This window comes from Pinus tabuliformis, chromosome 1_1, assembly GCF_031772625.1.
Source record: "Pinus tabuliformis cultivar Carrire ecotype Pingquan chromosome 1_1, CPIR1, whole genome shotgun sequence".
NCBI classification, from domain to species: Eukaryota; Viridiplantae; Streptophyta; class Pinopsida; order Pinales; family Pinaceae; genus Pinus; species Pinus tabuliformis.
The window spans coordinates 711,480,384-711,495,629 of NC_142297.1; the positions used below are offsets into that span (position 1 = coordinate 711,480,384).

Genomic DNA, 15,246 nt, shown 5'->3' on the forward strand with positions numbered 1-15,246 from the left:
AACTGAGGGAAACGGCGACTCGCTCGAGACTGCTCCAAGGGAAGTTCGAGAAGGGGGCACCGATTTATCGTCCCGGTCGGAAGTCGCGAGCGGGATCACAGCGCAACGGAGGCGACGCATCGCGGCAGCGGGCGATGAATCTAGGACCGTTCGCATCACCGCAGCGAAGATGACACGGGGAGAGTGGGTAGGAGGTTTAAATCATATGTACTCTTGTAGGAACTCGAATTTCGGAGGAACCCGTGGGTCGTTCACGGAAAGGCAGCGCGAGCTCCACGCAGCGTCGTCGGTGGCCGCGGAGCTTACGCCTTTTTCGTCCCGCTCTCTCTCGTCCTTCTTTTTGTTAACCCCCTCCGTTCTTCCCCTGGTTCGCTGGCTCCGCGCGGGGCGGGCGGCGCCGCCAAGTCGGGGAAGAGGGCGAGCTCCTGCGCCGAGCCGCTTCGGATCGAGGGCCACGGATGGGCCCCATGCGCTGCGCGTGGCTCGGCGGCCTCCCTTGAAGAGGGGGAGGGGGCGAGATCTTTGCGGGTGCGATCATACCAGCGTTAATGCACCGGATCCCATCAGAACTCCGCAGTTAAGCGCGCTTGGGCTAGAGTAGTACTGGGATGGGTGACCCCCCGGGAAGTCCTAGTGTTGCACCCTACCCCCCTTTTTGCGCGGCTCGGCGGGAGCGATCGGCGCTAGTGCGGAACTCCGCGGCTGCGCGTGCTCGACGGTAAATTGGATTGCGTGCTGCGTGTTTATCTTGTTTTGCGGCGTGGGGCCACTTATATATCGATTTATAACGGAATCTCGCGAACGAAGAGATCGCCGGAGCATTAAGGAGGGGGGCCTAACTGAGGGAAACGGCGACTCGCTCGAGACTGCTCCAAGGGAAGTTCGAGAAGGGGGCACCGATTTATCGTCCCGGTCGGAAGTCGCGAGCGGGATCACAGCGCAACGGAGGCGACGCATCGCGGCAGCGGGCGATGAATCTAGGACCGTTCGCATCACCGCAGCGAAGATGACACGGGGAGAGTGGGTAGGAGGTTTAAATCATATGTACTCTTGTAGGAACTCGAATTTCGGAGGAACCCGTGGGTCGTTCACGGAAAGGCAGCGCGAGCTCCACGCAGCGTCGTCGGTGGCCGCGGAGCTTACGCCTTTTTCGTCCCGCTCTCTCTCGTCCTTCTTTTTGTTAACCCCCTCCGTTCTTCCCCTGGTTCGCTGGCTCCGCGCGGGGCGGGCGGCGCCGCCAAGTCGGGGAAGAGGGCGAGCTCCTGCGCCGAGCCGCTTCGGATCGAGGGCCACGGATGGGCCCCATGCGCTGCGCGTGGCTCGGCGGCCTCCCTTGAAGAGGGGGAGGGGGCGAGATCTTTGCGGGTGCGATCATACCAGCGTTAATGCACCGGATCCCATCAGAACTCCGCAGTTAAGCGCGCTTGGGCTAGAGTAGTACTGGGATGGGTGACCCCCGGGAAGTCCTAGTGTTGCACCCTACCCCCCTTTTTGCGCGGCTCGGCGGGAGCGATCGGCGCTAGTGCGGAACTCCGCGGCTGCGCGTGCTCGACGGTAAATTGGATTGCGTGCTGCGTGTTTATCTTGTTTTGCGGCGTGGGGCCACTTATATATCGATTTATAACGGAATCTCGCGAACGAAGAGATCGCCGGAGCATTAAGGAGGGGGGCCTAACTGAGGGAAACGGCGACTCGCTCGAGACTGCTCCAAGGGAAGTTCGAGAAGGGGGCACCGATTTATCGTCCCGGTCGGAAGTCGCGAGCGGGATCACAGCGCAACGGAGGCGACGCATCGCGGCAGCGGGCGATGAATCTAGGACCGTTCGCATCACCGCAGCGAAGATGACACGGGGAGAGTGGGTAGGAGGTTTAAATCATATGTACTCTTGTAGGAACTCGAATTTCGGAGGAACCCGTGGGTCGTTCACGGAAAGGCAGCGCGAGCTCCACGCAGCGTCGTCGGTGGCCGCGGAGCTTACGCCTTTTTCGTCCCGCTCTCTCTCGTCCTTCTTTTTGTTAACCCCCTCCGTTCTTCCCCTGGTTCGCTGGCTCCGCGCGGGGCGGGCGGCGCCGCCAAGTCGGGGAAGAGGGCGAGCTCCTGCGCCGAGCCGCTTCGGATCGAGGGCCACGGATGGGCCCCATGCGCTGCGCGTGGCTCGGCGGCCTCCCTTGAAGAGGGGGAGGGGGCGAGATCTTTGCGGGTGCGATCATACCAGCGTTAATGCACCGGATCCCATCAGAACTCCGCAGTTAAGCGCGCTTGGGCTAGAGTAGTACTGGGATGGGTGACCCCCCGGGAAGTCCTAGTGTTGCACCCTACCCCCCTTTTTGCGCGGCTCGGCGGGAGCGATCGGCGCTAGTGCGGAACTCCGCGGCTGCGCGTGCTCGACGGTAAATTGGATTGCGTGCTGCGTGTTTATCTTGTTTTGCGGCGTGGGGCCACTTATATATCGATTTATAACGGAATCTCGCGAACGAAGAGATCGCCGGAGCATTAAGGAGGGGGGCCTAACTGAGGGAAACGGCGACTCGCTCGAGACTGCTCCAAGGGAAGTTCGAGAAGGGGGCACCGATTTATCGTCCCGGTCGGAAGTCGCGAGCGGGATCACAGCGCAACGGAGGCGACGCATCGCGGCAGCGGGCGATGAATCTAGGACCGTTCGCATCACCGCAGCGAAGATGACACGGGGAGAGTGGGTAGGAGGTTTAAATCATATGTACTCTTGTAGGAACTCGAATTTCGGAGGAACCCGTGGGTCGTTCACGGAAAGGCAGCGCGAGCTCCACGCAGCGTCGTCGGTGGCCGCGGAGCTTACGCCTTTTTCGTCCCGCTCTCTCTCGTCCTTCTTTTTGTTAACCCCCTCCGTTCTTCCCCTGGTTCGCTGGCTCCGCGCGGGGCGGGCGGCGCCGCCAAGTCGGGGAAGAGGGCGAGCTCCTGCGCCGAGCCGCTTCGGATCGAGGGCCACGGATGGGCCCCATGCGCTGCGCGTGGCTCGGCGGCCTCCCTTGAAGAGGGGGAGGGGGCGAGATCTTTGCGGGTGCGATCATACCAGCGTTAATGCACCGGATCCCATCAGAACTCCGCAGTTAAGCGCGCTTGGGCTAGAGTAGTACTGGGATGGGTGACCCCCCGGGAAGTCCTAGTGTTGCACCCTACCCCCCTTTTTGCGCGGCTCGGCGGGAGCGATCGGCGCTAGTGCGGAACTCCGCGGCTGCGCGTGCTCGACGGTAAATTGGATTGCGTGCTGCGTGTTTATCTTGTTTTGCGGCGTGGGGCCACTTATATATCGATTTATAACGGAATCTCGCGAACGAAGAGATCGCCGGAGCATTAAGGAGGGGGGCCTAACTGAGGGAAACGGCGACTCGCTCGAGACTGCTCCAAGGGAAGTTCGAGAAGGGGGCACCGATTTATCGTCCCGGTCGGAAGTCGCGAGCGGGATCACAGCGCAACGGAGGCGACGCATCGCGGCAGCGGGCGATGAATCTAGGACCGTTCGCATCACCGCAGCGAAGATGACACGGGGAGAGTGGGTAGGAGGTTTAAATCATATGTACTCTTGTAGGAACTCGAATTTCGGAGGAACCCGTGGGTCGTTCACGGAAAGGCAGCGCGAGCTCCACGCAGCGTCGTCGGTGGCCGCGGAGCTTACGCCTTTTTCGTCCCGCTCTCTCTCGTCCTTCTTTTTGTTAACCCCCTCCGTTCTTCCCCTGGTTCGCTGGCTCCGCGCGGGGCGGGCGGCGCCGCCAAGTCGGGGAAGAGGGCGAGCTCCTGCGCCGAGCCGCTTCGGATCGAGGGCCACGGATGGGCCCCATGCGCTGCGCGTGGCTCGGCGGCCTCCCTTGAAGAGGGGGAGGGGGCGAGATCTTTGCGGGTGCGATCATACCAGCGTTAATGCACCGGATCCCATCAGAACTCCGCAGTTAAGCGCGCTTGGGCTAGAGTAGTACTGGGATGGGTGACCCCCCGGGAAGTCCTAGTGTTGCACCCTACCCCCCTTTTTGCGCGGCTCGGCGGGAGCGATCGGCGCTAGTGCGGAACTCCGCGGCTGCGCGTGCTCGACGGTAAATTGGATTGCGTGCTGCGTGTTTATCTTGTTTTGCGGCGTGGGGCCACTTATATATCGATTTATAACGGAATCTCGCGAACGAAGAGATCGCCGGAGCATTAAGGAGGGGGGCCTAACTGAGGGAAACGGCGACTCGCTCGAGACTGCTCCAAGGGAAGTTCGAGAAGGGGGCACCGATTTATCGTCCCGGTCGGAAGTCGCGAGCGGGATCACAGCGCAACGGAGGCGACGCATCGCGGCAGCGGGCGATGAATCTAGGACCGTTCGCATCACCGCAGCGAAGATGACACGGGGAGAGTGGGTAGGAGGTTTAAATCATATGTACTCTTGTAGGAACTCGAATTTCGGAGGAACCCGTGGGTCGTTCACGGAAAGGCAGCGCGAGCTCCACGCAGCGTCGTCGGTGGCCGCGGAGCTTACGCCTTTTTCGTCCCGCTCTCTCTCGTCCTTCTTTTTGTTAACCCCCTCCGTTCTTCCCCTGGTTCGCTGGCTCCGCGCGGGGCGGGCGGCGCCGCCAAGTCGGGGAAGAGGGCGAGCTCCTGCGCCGAGCCGCTTCGGATCGAGGGCCACGGATGGGCCCCATGCGCTGCGCGTGGCTCGGCGGCCTCCCTTGAAGAGGGGGAGGGGGCGAGATCTTTGCGGGTGCGATCATACCAGCGTTAATGCACCGGATCCCATCAGAACTCCGCAGTTAAGCGCGCTTGGGCTAGAGTAGTACTGGGATGGGTGACCCCCCGGGAAGTCCTAGTGTTGCACCCTACCCCCCTTTTTGCGCGGCTCGGCGGGAGCGATCGGCGCTAGTGCGGAACTCCGCGGCTGCGCGTGCTCGACGGTAAATTGGATTGCGTGCTGCGTGTTTATCTTGTTTTGCGGCGTGGGGCCACTTATATATCGATTTATAACGGAATCTCGCGAACGAAGAGATCGCCGGAGCATTAAGGAGGGGGGCCTAACTGAGGGAAACGGCGACTCGCTCGAGACTGCTCCAAGGGAAGTTCGAGAAGGGGGCACCGATTTATCGTCCCGGTCGGAAGTCGCGAGCGGGATCACAGCGCAACGGAGGCGACGCATCGCGGCAGCGGGCGATGAATCTAGGACCGTTCGCATCACCGCAGCGAAGATGACACGGGGAGAGTGGGTAGGAGGTTTAAATCATATGTACTCTTGTAGGAACTCGAATTTCGGAGGAACCCGTGGGTCGTTCACGGAAAGGCAGCGCGAGCTCCACGCAGCGTCGTCGGTGGCCGCGGAGCTTACGCCTTTTTCGTCCCGCTCTCTCTCGTCCTTCTTTTTGTTAACCCCCTCCGTTCTTCCCCTGGTTCGCTGGCTCCGCGCGGGGCGGGCGGCGCCGCCAAGTCGGGGAAGAGGGCGAGCTCCTGCGCCGAGCCGCTTCGGATCGAGGGCCACGGATGGGCCCCATGCGCTGCGCGTGGCTCGGCGGCCTCCCTTGAAGAGGGGGAGGGGGCGAGATCTTTGCGGGTGCGATCATACCAGCGTTAATGCACCGGATCCCATCAGAACTCCGCAGTTAAGCGCGCTTGGGCTAGAGTAGTACTGGGATGGGTGACCCCCGGGAAGTCCTAGTGTTGCACCCTACCCCCTTTTTGCGCGGCTCGGCGGGGAGCGATCGGCGCTAGTGCGGAACTCCGCGGCTGCGCGTGCTCGACGGTAAATTGGATTGCGTGCTGAGTGAATCTAGGACCGTTCGCATCACCGCAGCGAAGATGACACGGGGAGAGTGGGTAGGAGGTTTAAATCATATGTACTCTTGTAGGAACTCGAATTTCGGAGGAACCCGTGGGTCGTTCACGGAAAGGCAGCGCGAGCTCCACGCAGCGTCGTCGGTGGCCGCGGAGCTTACGCCTTTTTCGTCCCGCTCTCTCTCGTCCTTCTTTTTGTTAACCCCCTCCGTTCTTCCCCTGGTTCGCTGGCTCCGCGCGGGGCGGGCGGCGCCGCCAAGTCGGGGAAGAGGGCGAGCTCCTGCGCCGAGCCGCTTCGGATCGAGGGCCACGGATGGGCCCCATGCGCTGCGCGTGGCTCGGCGGCCTCCCTTGAAGAGGGGGAGGGGGCGAGATCTTTGCGGGTGCGATCATACCAGCGTTAATGCACCGGATCCCATCAGAACTCCGCAGTTAAGCGCGCTTGGGCTAGAGTAGTACTGGGATGGGTGACCTCCCGGGAAGTCCTAGTGTTGCACCCTACCCCCCTTTTTGCGCGGCTCGGCGGGAGCGATCGGCGCTAGTGCGGAACTCCGCGCTGCGCGCGTGCTCGACGGTAAATTGGATTGCGTGCTGCGATGAATCTAGGACCGTTCGCATCACCGCAGCGAAGATGACACGGGGAGAGTGGGTAGGAGGTTTAAATCATATGTACTCTTGTAGGAACTCGAATTTCGGAGGAACCCGTGGGTCGTTCACGGAAAGGCAGCGCGAGCTCCACGCAGCGTCGTCGGTGGCCGCGGAGCTTACGCCTTTTTCGTCCCGCTCTCTCTCGTCCTTCTTTTTGTTAACCCCCTCCGTTCTTCCCCTGGTTCGCTGGCTCCGCGCGGGGCGGGCGGCGCCGCCAAGTCGGGGAAGAGGGCGAGCTCCTGCGCCGAGCCGCTTCGGATCGAGGGCCACGGATGGGCCCCATGCGCTGCGCGTGGCTCGGCGGCCTCCCTTGAAGAGGGGGAGGGGGCGAGATCTTTGCGGGTGCGATCATACCAGCGTTAATGCACCGGATCCCATCAGAACTCCGCAGTTAAGCGCGCTTGGGCTAGAGTAGTACTGGGATGGGTGACCCCCCGGAAGTCCTAGTGTTGCACCCTACCCCCCTTTTTGCGCGGCTCGGCGGGAGCGATCGGCGCTAGTGCGGAACTCCGCGGCTGCGCGTGCTCGACGGTAAATTGGATTGCGTGCTGCGTGTTTATCTTGTTTTGCGGCGTGGGGCCACTTATATATCGATTTATAACGGAATCTCGCGAACGAAGAGATCGCCGGAGCATTAAGGAGGGGGGCCTAACTGAGGGAAACGGCGACTCGCTCGAGACTGCTCCAAGGGAAGTTCGAGAAGGGGGCACCGATTTATCGTCCCGGTCGGAAGTCGCGAGCGGGATCACAGCGCAACGGAGGCGACGCATCGCGGCAGCGGGCGATGAATCTAGGACCGTTCGCATCACCGCAGCGAAGATGACACGGGGAGAGTGGGTAGGAGGTTTAAATCATATGTACTCTTGTAGGAACTCGAATTTCGGAGGAACCCGTGGGTCGTTCACGGAAAGGCAGCGCGAGCTCCACGCAGCGTCGTCGGTGGCCGCGGAGCTTACGCCTTTTTCGTCCCGCTCTCTCTCGTCCTTCTTTTTGTTAACCCCCTCCGTTCTTCCCCTGGTTCGCTGGCTCCGCGCGGGGCGGGCGGCGCCGCCAAGTCGGGGAAGAGGGCGAGCTCCTGCGCCGAGCCGCTTCGGATCGAGGGCCACGGATGGGCCCCATGCGCTGCGCGTGGCTCGGCGGCCTCCCTTGAAGAGGGGGAGGGGGCGAGATCTTTGCGGGTGCGATCATACCAGCGTTAATGCACCGGATCCCATCAGAACTCCGCAGTTAAGCGCGCTTGGGCTAGAGTAGTACTGGGATGGGTGACCCCCGGGAAGTCCTAGTGTTGCACCCTACCCCCCTTTTTGCGCGGCTCGGCGGGAGCGATCGGCGCTAGTGCGGAACTCCGCGGCTGCGCGTGCTCGACGGTAAATTGGATTGCGTGCTGCGTGTTTATCTTGTTTTGCGGCGTGGGGCCACTTATATATCGATTTATAACGGAATCTCGCGAACGAAGAGATCGCCGGAGCATTAAGGAGGGGGGCCTAACTGAGGGAAACGGCGACTCGCTCGAGACTGCTCCAAGGGAAGTTCGAGAAGGGGGCACCGATTTATCGTCCCGGTCGGAAGTCGCGAGCGGGATCACAGCGCAACGGAGGCGACGCATCGCGGCAGCGGGCGATGAATCTAGGACCGTTCGCATCACCGCAGCGAAGATGACACGGGGAGAGTGGGTAGGAGGTTTAAATCATATGTACTCTTGTAGGAACTCGAATTTCGGAGGAACCCGTGGGTCGTTCACGGAAAGGCAGCGCGAGCTCCACGCAGCGTCGTCGGTGGCCGCGGAGCTTACGCCTTTTTCGTCCCGCTCTCTCTCGTCCTTCTTTTTGTTAACCCCCTCCGTTCTTCCCCTGGTTCGCTGGCTCCGCGCGGGGCGGGCGGCGCCGCCAAGTCGGGGAAGAGGGCGAGCTCCTGCGCCGAGCCGCTTCGGATCGAGGGCCACGGATGGGCCCCATGCGCTGCGCGTGGCTCGGCGGCCTCCCTTGAAGAGGGGGAGGGGGCGAGATCTTTGCGGGTGCGATCATACCAGCGTTAATGCACCGGATCCCATCAGAACTCCGCAGTTAAGCGCGCTTGGGCTAGAGTAGTACTGGGATGGGTGACCCCCCGGGAAGTCCTAGTGTTGCACCCTACCCCCCTTTTTGCGCGGCTCGGCGGGAGCGATCGGCGCTAGTGCGGAACTCCGCGGCTGCGCGTGCTCGACGGTAAATTGGATTGCGTGCTGCGTGTTTATCTTGTTTTGCGGCGTGGGGCCACTTATATATCGATTTATAACGGAATCTCGCGAACGAAGAGATCGCCGGAGCATTAAGGAGGGGGGCCTAACTGAGGGAAACGGCGACTCGCTCGAGACTGCTCCAAGGGAAGTTCGAGAAGGGGGCACCGATTTATCGTCCCGGTCGGAAGTCGCGAGCGGGATCACAGCGCAACGGAGGCGACGCATCGCGGCAGCGGGCGATGAATCTAGGACCGTTCGCATCACCGCAGCGAAGATGACACGGGGAGAGTGGGTAGGAGGTTTAAATCATATGTACTCTTGTAGGAACTCGAATTTCGGAGGAACCCGTGGGTCGTTCACGGAAAGGCAGCGCGAGCTCCACGCAGCGTCGTCGGTGGCCGCGGAGCTTACGCCTTTTTCGTCCCGCTCTCTCTCGTCCTTCTTTTTGTTAACCCCCTCCGTTCTTCCCCTGGTTCGCTGGCTCCGCGCGGGGCGGGCGGCGCCGCCAAGTCGGGGAAGAGGGCGAGCTCCTGCGCCGAGCCGCTTCGGATCGAGGGCCACGGATGGGCCCCATGCGCTGCGCGTGGCTCGGCGGCCTCCCTTGAAGAGGGGGAGGGGGCGAGATCTTTGCGGGTGCGATCATACCAGCGTTAATGCACCGGATCCCATCAGAACTCCGCAGTTAAGCGCGCTTGGGCTAGAGTAGTACTGGGATGGGTGACCCCCCGGGAAGTCCTAGTGTTGCACCCTACCCCCCTTTTTGCGCGGCTCGGCGGGAGCGATCGGCGCTAGTGCGGAACTCCGCGGCTGCGCGTGCTCGACGGTAAATTGGATTGCGTGCTGCGTGTTTATCTTGTTTTGCGGCGTGGGGCCACTTATATATCGATTTATAACGGAATCTCGCGAACGAAGAGATCGCCGGAGCATTAAGGAGGGGGGCCTAACTGAGGGAAACGGCGACTCGCTCGAGACTGCTCCAAGGGAAGTTCGAGAAGGGGGCACCGATTTATCGTCCCGGTCGGAAGTCGCGAGCGGGATCACAGCGCAACGGAGGCGACGCATCGCGGCAGCGGGCGATGAATCTAGGACCGTTCGCATCACCGCAGCGAAGATGACACGGGGAGAGTGGGTAGGAGGTTTAAATCATATGTACTCTTGTAGGAACTCGAATTTCGGAGGAACCCGTGGGTCGTTCACGGAAAGGCAGCGCGAGCTCCACGCAGCGTCGTCGGTGGCCGCGGAGCTTACGCCTTTTTCGTCCCGCTCTCTCTCGTCCTTCTTTTTGTTAACCCCCTCCGTTCTTCCCCTGGTTCGCTGGCTCCGCGCGGGGCGGGCGGCGCCGCCAAGTCGGGGAAGAGGGCGAGCTCCTGCGCCGAGCCGCTTCGGATCGAGGGCCACGGATGGGCCCCATGCGCTGCGCGTGGCTCGGCGGCCTCCCTTGAAGAGGGGGAGGGGGCGAGATCTTTGCGGGTGCGATCATACCAGCGTTAATGCACCGGATCCCATCAGAACTCCGCAGTTAAGCGCGCTTGGGCTAGAGTAGTACTGGGATGGGTGACCCCCGGGAAGTCCTAGTGTTGCACCCTACCCCCTTTTTGCGCGGCTCGGCGGGAGCGATCGGCGCTAGTGCGGAACTCCGCGGCTGCGCGTGCTCGACGGTAAATTGGATTGCGTGCTGCGTGTTTATCTTGTTTTGCGGCGTGGGGCCACTTATATATCGATTTATAACGGAATCTCGCGAACGAAGAGATCGCCGGAGCATTAAGGAGGGGGGCCTAACTGAGGGAAACGGCGACTCGCTCGAGACTGCTCCAAGGGAAGTTCGAGAAGGGGGCACCGATTTATCGTCCCGGTCGGAAGTCGCGAGCGGGATCACAGCGCAACGGAGGCGACGCATCGCGGCAGCGGGCGATGAATCTAGGACCGTTCGCATCACCGCAGCGAAGATGACACGGGGAGAGTGGGTAGGAGGTTTAAATCATATGTACTCTTGTAGGAACTCGAATTTCGGAGGAACCCGTGGGTCGTTCACGGAAAGGCAGCGCGAGCTCCACGCAGCGTCGTCGGTGGCCGCGGAGCTTACGCCTTTTTCGTCCCGCTCTCTCTCGTCCTTCTTTTTGTTAACCCCCTCCGTTCTTCCCCTGGTTCGCTGGCTCCGCGCGGGGCGGGCGGCGCCGCCAAGTCGGGGAAGAGGGCGAGCTCCTGCGCCGAGCCGCTTCGGATCGAGGGCCACGGATGGGCCCCATGCGCTGCGCGTGGCTCGGCGGCCTCCCTTGAAGAGGGGGAGGGGGCGAGATCTTTGCGGGTGCGATCATACCAGCGTTAATGCACCGGATCCCATCAGAACTCCGCAGTTAAGCGCGCTTGGGCTAGAGTAGTACTGGGATGGGTGACCCCCCGGGAAGTCCTAGTGTTGCACCCTACCCCCCTTTTTGCGCGGCTCGGCGGGAGCGATCGGCGCTAGTGCGGAACTCCGCGGCTGCGCGTGCTCGACGGTAAATTGGATTGCGTGCTGCGTGTTTATCTTGTTTTGCGGCGTGGGGCCACTTATATATCGATTTATAACGGAATCTCGCGAACGAAGAGATCGCCGGAGCATTAAGGAGGGGGGCCTAACTGAGGGAAACGGCGACTCGCTCGAGACTGCTCCAAGGGAAGTTCGAGAAGGGGGCACCGATTTATCGTCCCGGTCGGAAGTCGCGAGCGGGATCACAGCGCAACGGAGGCGACGCATCGCGGCAGCGGGCGATGAATCTAGGACCGTTCGCATCACCGCAGCGAAGATGACACGGGGAGAGTGGGTAGGAGGTTTAAATCATATGTACTCTTGTAGGAACTCGAATTTCGGAGGAACCCGTGGGTCGTTCACGGAAAGGCAGCGCGAGCTCCACGCAGCGTCGTCGGTGGCCGCGGAGCTTACGCCTTTTTCGTCCCGCTCTCTCTCGTCCTTCTTTTTGTTAACCCCCTCCGTTCTTCCCCTGGTTCGCTGGCTCCGCGCGGGGCGGGCGGCGCCGCCAAGTCGGGGAAGAGGGCGAGCTCCTGCGCCGAGCCGCTTCGGATCGAGGGCCACGGATGGGCCCCATGCGCTGCGCGTGGCTCGGCGGCCTCCCTTGAAGAGGGGGAGGGGGCGAGATCTTTGCGGGTGCGATCATACCAGCGTTAATGCACCGGATCCCATCAGAACTCCGCAGTTAAGCGCGCTTGGGCTAGAGTAGTACTGGGATGGGTGACCCCCGGGAAGTCCTAGTGTTGCACCCTACCCCCCTTTTTGCGCGGCTCGGCGGGAGCGATCGGCGCTAGTGCGGAACTCCGCGGCTGCGCGTGCTCGACGGTAAATTGGATTGCGTGCTGCGTGTTTATCTTGTTTTGCGGCGTGGGGCCACTTATATATCGATTTATAACGGAATCTCGCGAACGAAGAGATCGCCGGAGCATTAAGGAGGGGGGCCTAACTGAGGGAAACGGCGACTCGCTCGAGACTGCTCCAAGGGAAGTTCGAGAAGGGGGCACCGATTTATCGTCCCGGTCGGAAGTCGCGAGCGGGATCACAGCGCAACGGAGGCGACGCATCGCGGCAGCGGGCGATGAATCTAGGACCGTTCGCATCACCGCAGCGAAGATGACACGGGGAGAGTGGGTAGGAGGTTTAAATCATATGTACTCTTGTAGGAACTCGAATTTCGGAGGAACCCGTGGGTCGTTCACGGAAAGGCAGCGCGAGCTCCACGCAGCGTCGTCGGTGGCCGCGGAGCTTACGCCTTTTTCGTCCCGCTCTCTCTCGTCCTTCTTTTTGTTAACCCCCTCCGTTCTTCCCCTGGTTCGCTGGCTCCGCGCGGGGCGGGCGGCGCCGCCAAGTCGGGGAAGAGGGCGAGCTCCTGCGCCGAGCCGCTTCGGATCGAGGGCCACGGATGGGCCCCATGCGCTGCGCGTGGCTCGGCGGCCTCCCTTGAAGAGGGGGAGGGGGCGAGATCTTTGCGGGTGCGATCATACCAGCGTTAATGCACCGGATCCCATCAGAACTCCGCAGTTAAGCGCGCTTGGGCTAGAGTAGTACTGGGATGGGTGACCCCCGGGAAGTCCTAGTGTTGCACCCTACCCCCCTTTTTGCGCGGCTCGGCGGGAGCGATCGGCGCTAGTGCGGAACTCCGCGGCTGCGCGTGCTCGACGGTAAATTGGATTGCGTGCTGCGTGTTTATCTTGTTTTGCGGCGTGGGGCCACTTATATATCGATTTATAACGGAATCTCGCGAACGAAGAGATCGCCGGAGCATTAAGGAGGGGGGCCTAACTGAGGGAAACGGCGACTCGCTCGAGACTGCTCCAAGGGAAGTTCGAGAAGGGGGCACCGATTTATCGTCCCGGTCGGAAGTCGCGAGCGGGATCACAGCGCAACGGAGGCGACGCATCGCGGCAGCGGGCGATGAATCTAGGACCGTTCGCATCACCGCAGCGAAGATGACACGGGGAGAGTGGGTAGGAGGTTTAAATCATATGTACTCTTGTAGGAACTCGAATTTCGGAGGAACCCGTGGGTCGTTCACGGAAAGGCAGCGCGAGCTCCACGCAGCGTCGTCGGTGGCCGCGGAGCTTACGCCTTTTTCGTCCCGCTCTCTCTCGTCCTTCTTTTTGTTAACCCCCTCCGTTCTTCCCCTGGTTCGCTGGCTCCGCGCGGGGCGGGCGGCGCCGCCAAGTCGGGGAAGAGGGCGAGCTCCTGCGCCGAGCCGCTTCGGATCGAGGGCCACGGATGGGCCCCATGCGCTGCGCGTGGCTCGGCGGCCTCCCTTGAAGAGGGGGAGGGGGCGAGATCTTTGCGGGTGCGATCATACCAGCGTTAATGCACCGGATCCCATCAGAACTCCGCAGTTAAGCGCGCTTGGGCTAGAGTAGTACTGGGATGGGTGACCCCCGGGAAGTCCTAGTGTTGCACCCTACCCCCCTTTTTGCGCGGCTCGGCGGGAGCGATCGGCGCTAGTGCGGAACTCCGCGGCTGCGCGTGCTCGACGGTAAATTGGATTGCGTGCTGCGTGTTTATCTTGTTTTGCGGCGTGGGGCCACTTATATATCGATTTATAACGGAATCTCGCGAACGAAGAGATCGCCGGAGCATTAAGGAGGGGGGCCTAACTGAGGGAAACGGCGACTCGCTCGAGACTGCTCCAAGGGAAGTTCGAGAAGGGGGCACCGATTTATCGTCCCGGTCGGAAGTCGCGAGCGGGATCACAGCGCAACGGAGGCGACGCATCGCGGCAGCGGGCGATGAATCTAGGACCGTTCGCATCACCGCAGCGAAGATGACACGGGGAGAGTGGGTAGGAGGTTTAAATCATATGTACTCTTGTAGGAACTCGAATTTCGGAGGAACCCGTGGGTCGTTCACGGAAAGGCAGCGCGAGCTCCACGCAGCGTCGTCGGTGGCCGCGGAGCTTACGCCTTTTTCGTCCCGCTCTCTCTCGTCCTTCTTTTTGTTAACCCCCTCCGTTCTTCCCCTGGTTCGCTGGCTCCGCGCGGGGCGGGCGGCGCCGCCAAGTCGGGGAAGAGGGCGAGCTCCTGCGCCGAGCCGCTTCGGATCGAGGGCCACGGATGGGCCCCATGCGCTGCGCGTGGCTCGGCGGCCTCCCTTGAAGAGGGGGAGGGGGCGAGATCTTTGCGGGTGCGATCATACCAGCGTTAATGCACCGGATCCCATCAGAACTCCGCAGTTAAGCGCGCTTGGGCTAGAGTAGTACTGGGATGGGTGACCCCCCGGGAAGTCCTAGTGTTGCACCCTACCCCCCTTTTTGCGCGGCTCGGCGGGAGCGATCGGCGCTAGTGCGGAACTCCGCGGCTGCGCGTGCTCGACGGTAAATTGGATTGCGTGCTGCGTGTTTATCTTGTTTTGCGGCGTGGGGCCACTTATATATCGATTTATAACGGAATCTCGCGAACGAAGAGATCGCCGGAGCATTAAGGAGGGGGGCCTAACTGAGGGAAACGGCGACTCGCTCGAGACTGCTCCAAGGGAAGTTCGAGAAGGGGGCACCGATTTATCGTCCCGGTCGGAAGTCGCGAGCGGGATCACAGCGCAACGGAGGCGACGCATCGCGGCAGCGGGCGATGAATCTAGGACCGTTCGCATCACCGCAGCGAAGATGACACGGGGAGAGTGGGTAGGAGGTTTAAATCATATGTACTCTTGTAGGAACTCGAATTTCGGAGGAACCCGTGGGTCGTTCACGGAAAGGCAGCGCGAGCTCCACGCAGCGTCGTCGGTGGCCGCGGAGCTTACGCCTTTTTCGTCCCGCTCTCTCTCGTCCTTCTTTTTGTTAACCCCCTCCGTTCTTCCCCTGGTTCGCTGGCTCCGCGCGGGGCGGGCGGCGCCGCCAAGTCGGGGAAGAGGGCGAGCTCCTGCGCCGAGCCGCTTCGGATCGAGGGCCACGGATGGGCCCCATGCGCTGCGCGTGGCTCGGCGGCCTCCCTTGAAGAGGGGGAGGGGGCGAGATCTTTGCGGGTGCGATCATACCAGCGTTAATGCACCGGATCCCATCAGAACTCCGCAGTTAAGCGCGCTTGGGCTAGAGTAGTACTGGGATGGGTGACCCCCCGGAAGTCCTAGTGTTGCACCCTACCCCCT

General features: G+C 61.9%; 19 non-coding genes across 19 annotated transcripts; all 19 read left to right on the forward strand.

Moving 5' to 3' along the window:
- Positions 1 to 526: 526 nt before the first annotated feature.
- On the forward strand, positions 527 to 645 carry LOC149215545 (5S ribosomal RNA). Its single transcript, XR_016251497.1, has one exon. It is a non-coding gene; the product is annotated as a 5S ribosomal RNA (ribosomal RNA).
- A 718-nt stretch (positions 646 to 1,363) lies between these two features.
- LOC149215546 (5S ribosomal RNA) lies at positions 1,364 to 1,481 on the forward strand. The gene has a single exon (XR_016251616.1). It is a non-coding gene; the product is annotated as a 5S ribosomal RNA (ribosomal RNA).
- Positions 1,482 to 2,199: 718 nt separating this feature from the next.
- Positions 2,200 to 2,318, forward strand: LOC149215547 (5S ribosomal RNA). Its single transcript, XR_016251498.1, has one exon. It is a non-coding gene; the product is annotated as a 5S ribosomal RNA (ribosomal RNA).
- Positions 2,319 to 3,036: 718 nt separating this feature from the next.
- LOC149215548 (5S ribosomal RNA) lies at positions 3,037 to 3,155 on the forward strand. The gene has a single exon (XR_016251499.1). It is a non-coding gene; the product is annotated as a 5S ribosomal RNA (ribosomal RNA).
- A 718-nt stretch (positions 3,156 to 3,873) lies between these two features.
- LOC149215549 (5S ribosomal RNA) lies at positions 3,874 to 3,992 on the forward strand. The gene has a single exon (XR_016251500.1). It is a non-coding gene; the product is annotated as a 5S ribosomal RNA (ribosomal RNA).
- A 718-nt stretch (positions 3,993 to 4,710) lies between these two features.
- On the forward strand, positions 4,711 to 4,829 carry LOC149215550 (5S ribosomal RNA). The gene has a single exon (XR_016251501.1). It is a non-coding gene; the product is annotated as a 5S ribosomal RNA (ribosomal RNA).
- A 718-nt stretch (positions 4,830 to 5,547) lies between these two features.
- LOC149215551 (5S ribosomal RNA) lies at positions 5,548 to 5,665 on the forward strand. Its single transcript, XR_016251617.1, has one exon. It is a non-coding gene; the product is annotated as a 5S ribosomal RNA (ribosomal RNA).
- A 486-nt stretch (positions 5,666 to 6,151) lies between these two features.
- LOC149215552 (5S ribosomal RNA) lies at positions 6,152 to 6,270 on the forward strand. Its single transcript, XR_016251319.1, has one exon. It is a non-coding gene; the product is annotated as a 5S ribosomal RNA (ribosomal RNA).
- Positions 6,271 to 6,758: 488 nt separating this feature from the next.
- On the forward strand, positions 6,759 to 6,876 carry LOC149215553 (5S ribosomal RNA). Its single transcript, XR_016251610.1, has one exon. It is a non-coding gene; the product is annotated as a 5S ribosomal RNA (ribosomal RNA).
- Positions 6,877 to 7,594: 718 nt separating this feature from the next.
- Positions 7,595 to 7,712, forward strand: LOC149215554 (5S ribosomal RNA). Its single transcript, XR_016251618.1, has one exon. It is a non-coding gene; the product is annotated as a 5S ribosomal RNA (ribosomal RNA).
- Positions 7,713 to 8,430: 718 nt separating this feature from the next.
- On the forward strand, positions 8,431 to 8,549 carry LOC149215555 (5S ribosomal RNA). The gene has a single exon (XR_016251502.1). It is a non-coding gene; the product is annotated as a 5S ribosomal RNA (ribosomal RNA).
- A 718-nt stretch (positions 8,550 to 9,267) lies between these two features.
- On the forward strand, positions 9,268 to 9,386 carry LOC149215556 (5S ribosomal RNA). The gene has a single exon (XR_016251503.1). It is a non-coding gene; the product is annotated as a 5S ribosomal RNA (ribosomal RNA).
- A 718-nt stretch (positions 9,387 to 10,104) lies between these two features.
- Positions 10,105 to 10,222, forward strand: LOC149215557 (5S ribosomal RNA). The gene has a single exon (XR_016251620.1). It is a non-coding gene; the product is annotated as a 5S ribosomal RNA (ribosomal RNA).
- Positions 10,223 to 10,939: 717 nt separating this feature from the next.
- On the forward strand, positions 10,940 to 11,058 carry LOC149215558 (5S ribosomal RNA). Its single transcript, XR_016251504.1, has one exon. It is a non-coding gene; the product is annotated as a 5S ribosomal RNA (ribosomal RNA).
- A 718-nt stretch (positions 11,059 to 11,776) lies between these two features.
- On the forward strand, positions 11,777 to 11,894 carry LOC149215559 (5S ribosomal RNA). Its single transcript, XR_016251621.1, has one exon. It is a non-coding gene; the product is annotated as a 5S ribosomal RNA (ribosomal RNA).
- A 718-nt stretch (positions 11,895 to 12,612) lies between these two features.
- Positions 12,613 to 12,730, forward strand: LOC149215560 (5S ribosomal RNA). The gene has a single exon (XR_016251622.1). It is a non-coding gene; the product is annotated as a 5S ribosomal RNA (ribosomal RNA).
- Positions 12,731 to 13,448: 718 nt separating this feature from the next.
- On the forward strand, positions 13,449 to 13,566 carry LOC149215561 (5S ribosomal RNA). The gene has a single exon (XR_016251623.1). It is a non-coding gene; the product is annotated as a 5S ribosomal RNA (ribosomal RNA).
- Positions 13,567 to 14,284: 718 nt separating this feature from the next.
- On the forward strand, positions 14,285 to 14,403 carry LOC149215562 (5S ribosomal RNA). The gene has a single exon (XR_016251505.1). It is a non-coding gene; the product is annotated as a 5S ribosomal RNA (ribosomal RNA).
- Positions 14,404 to 15,121: 718 nt separating this feature from the next.
- LOC149215563 (5S ribosomal RNA) lies at positions 15,122 to 15,239 on the forward strand. Its single transcript, XR_016251611.1, has one exon. It is a non-coding gene; the product is annotated as a 5S ribosomal RNA (ribosomal RNA).
- Positions 15,240 to 15,246: the final 7 nt, after the last annotated feature.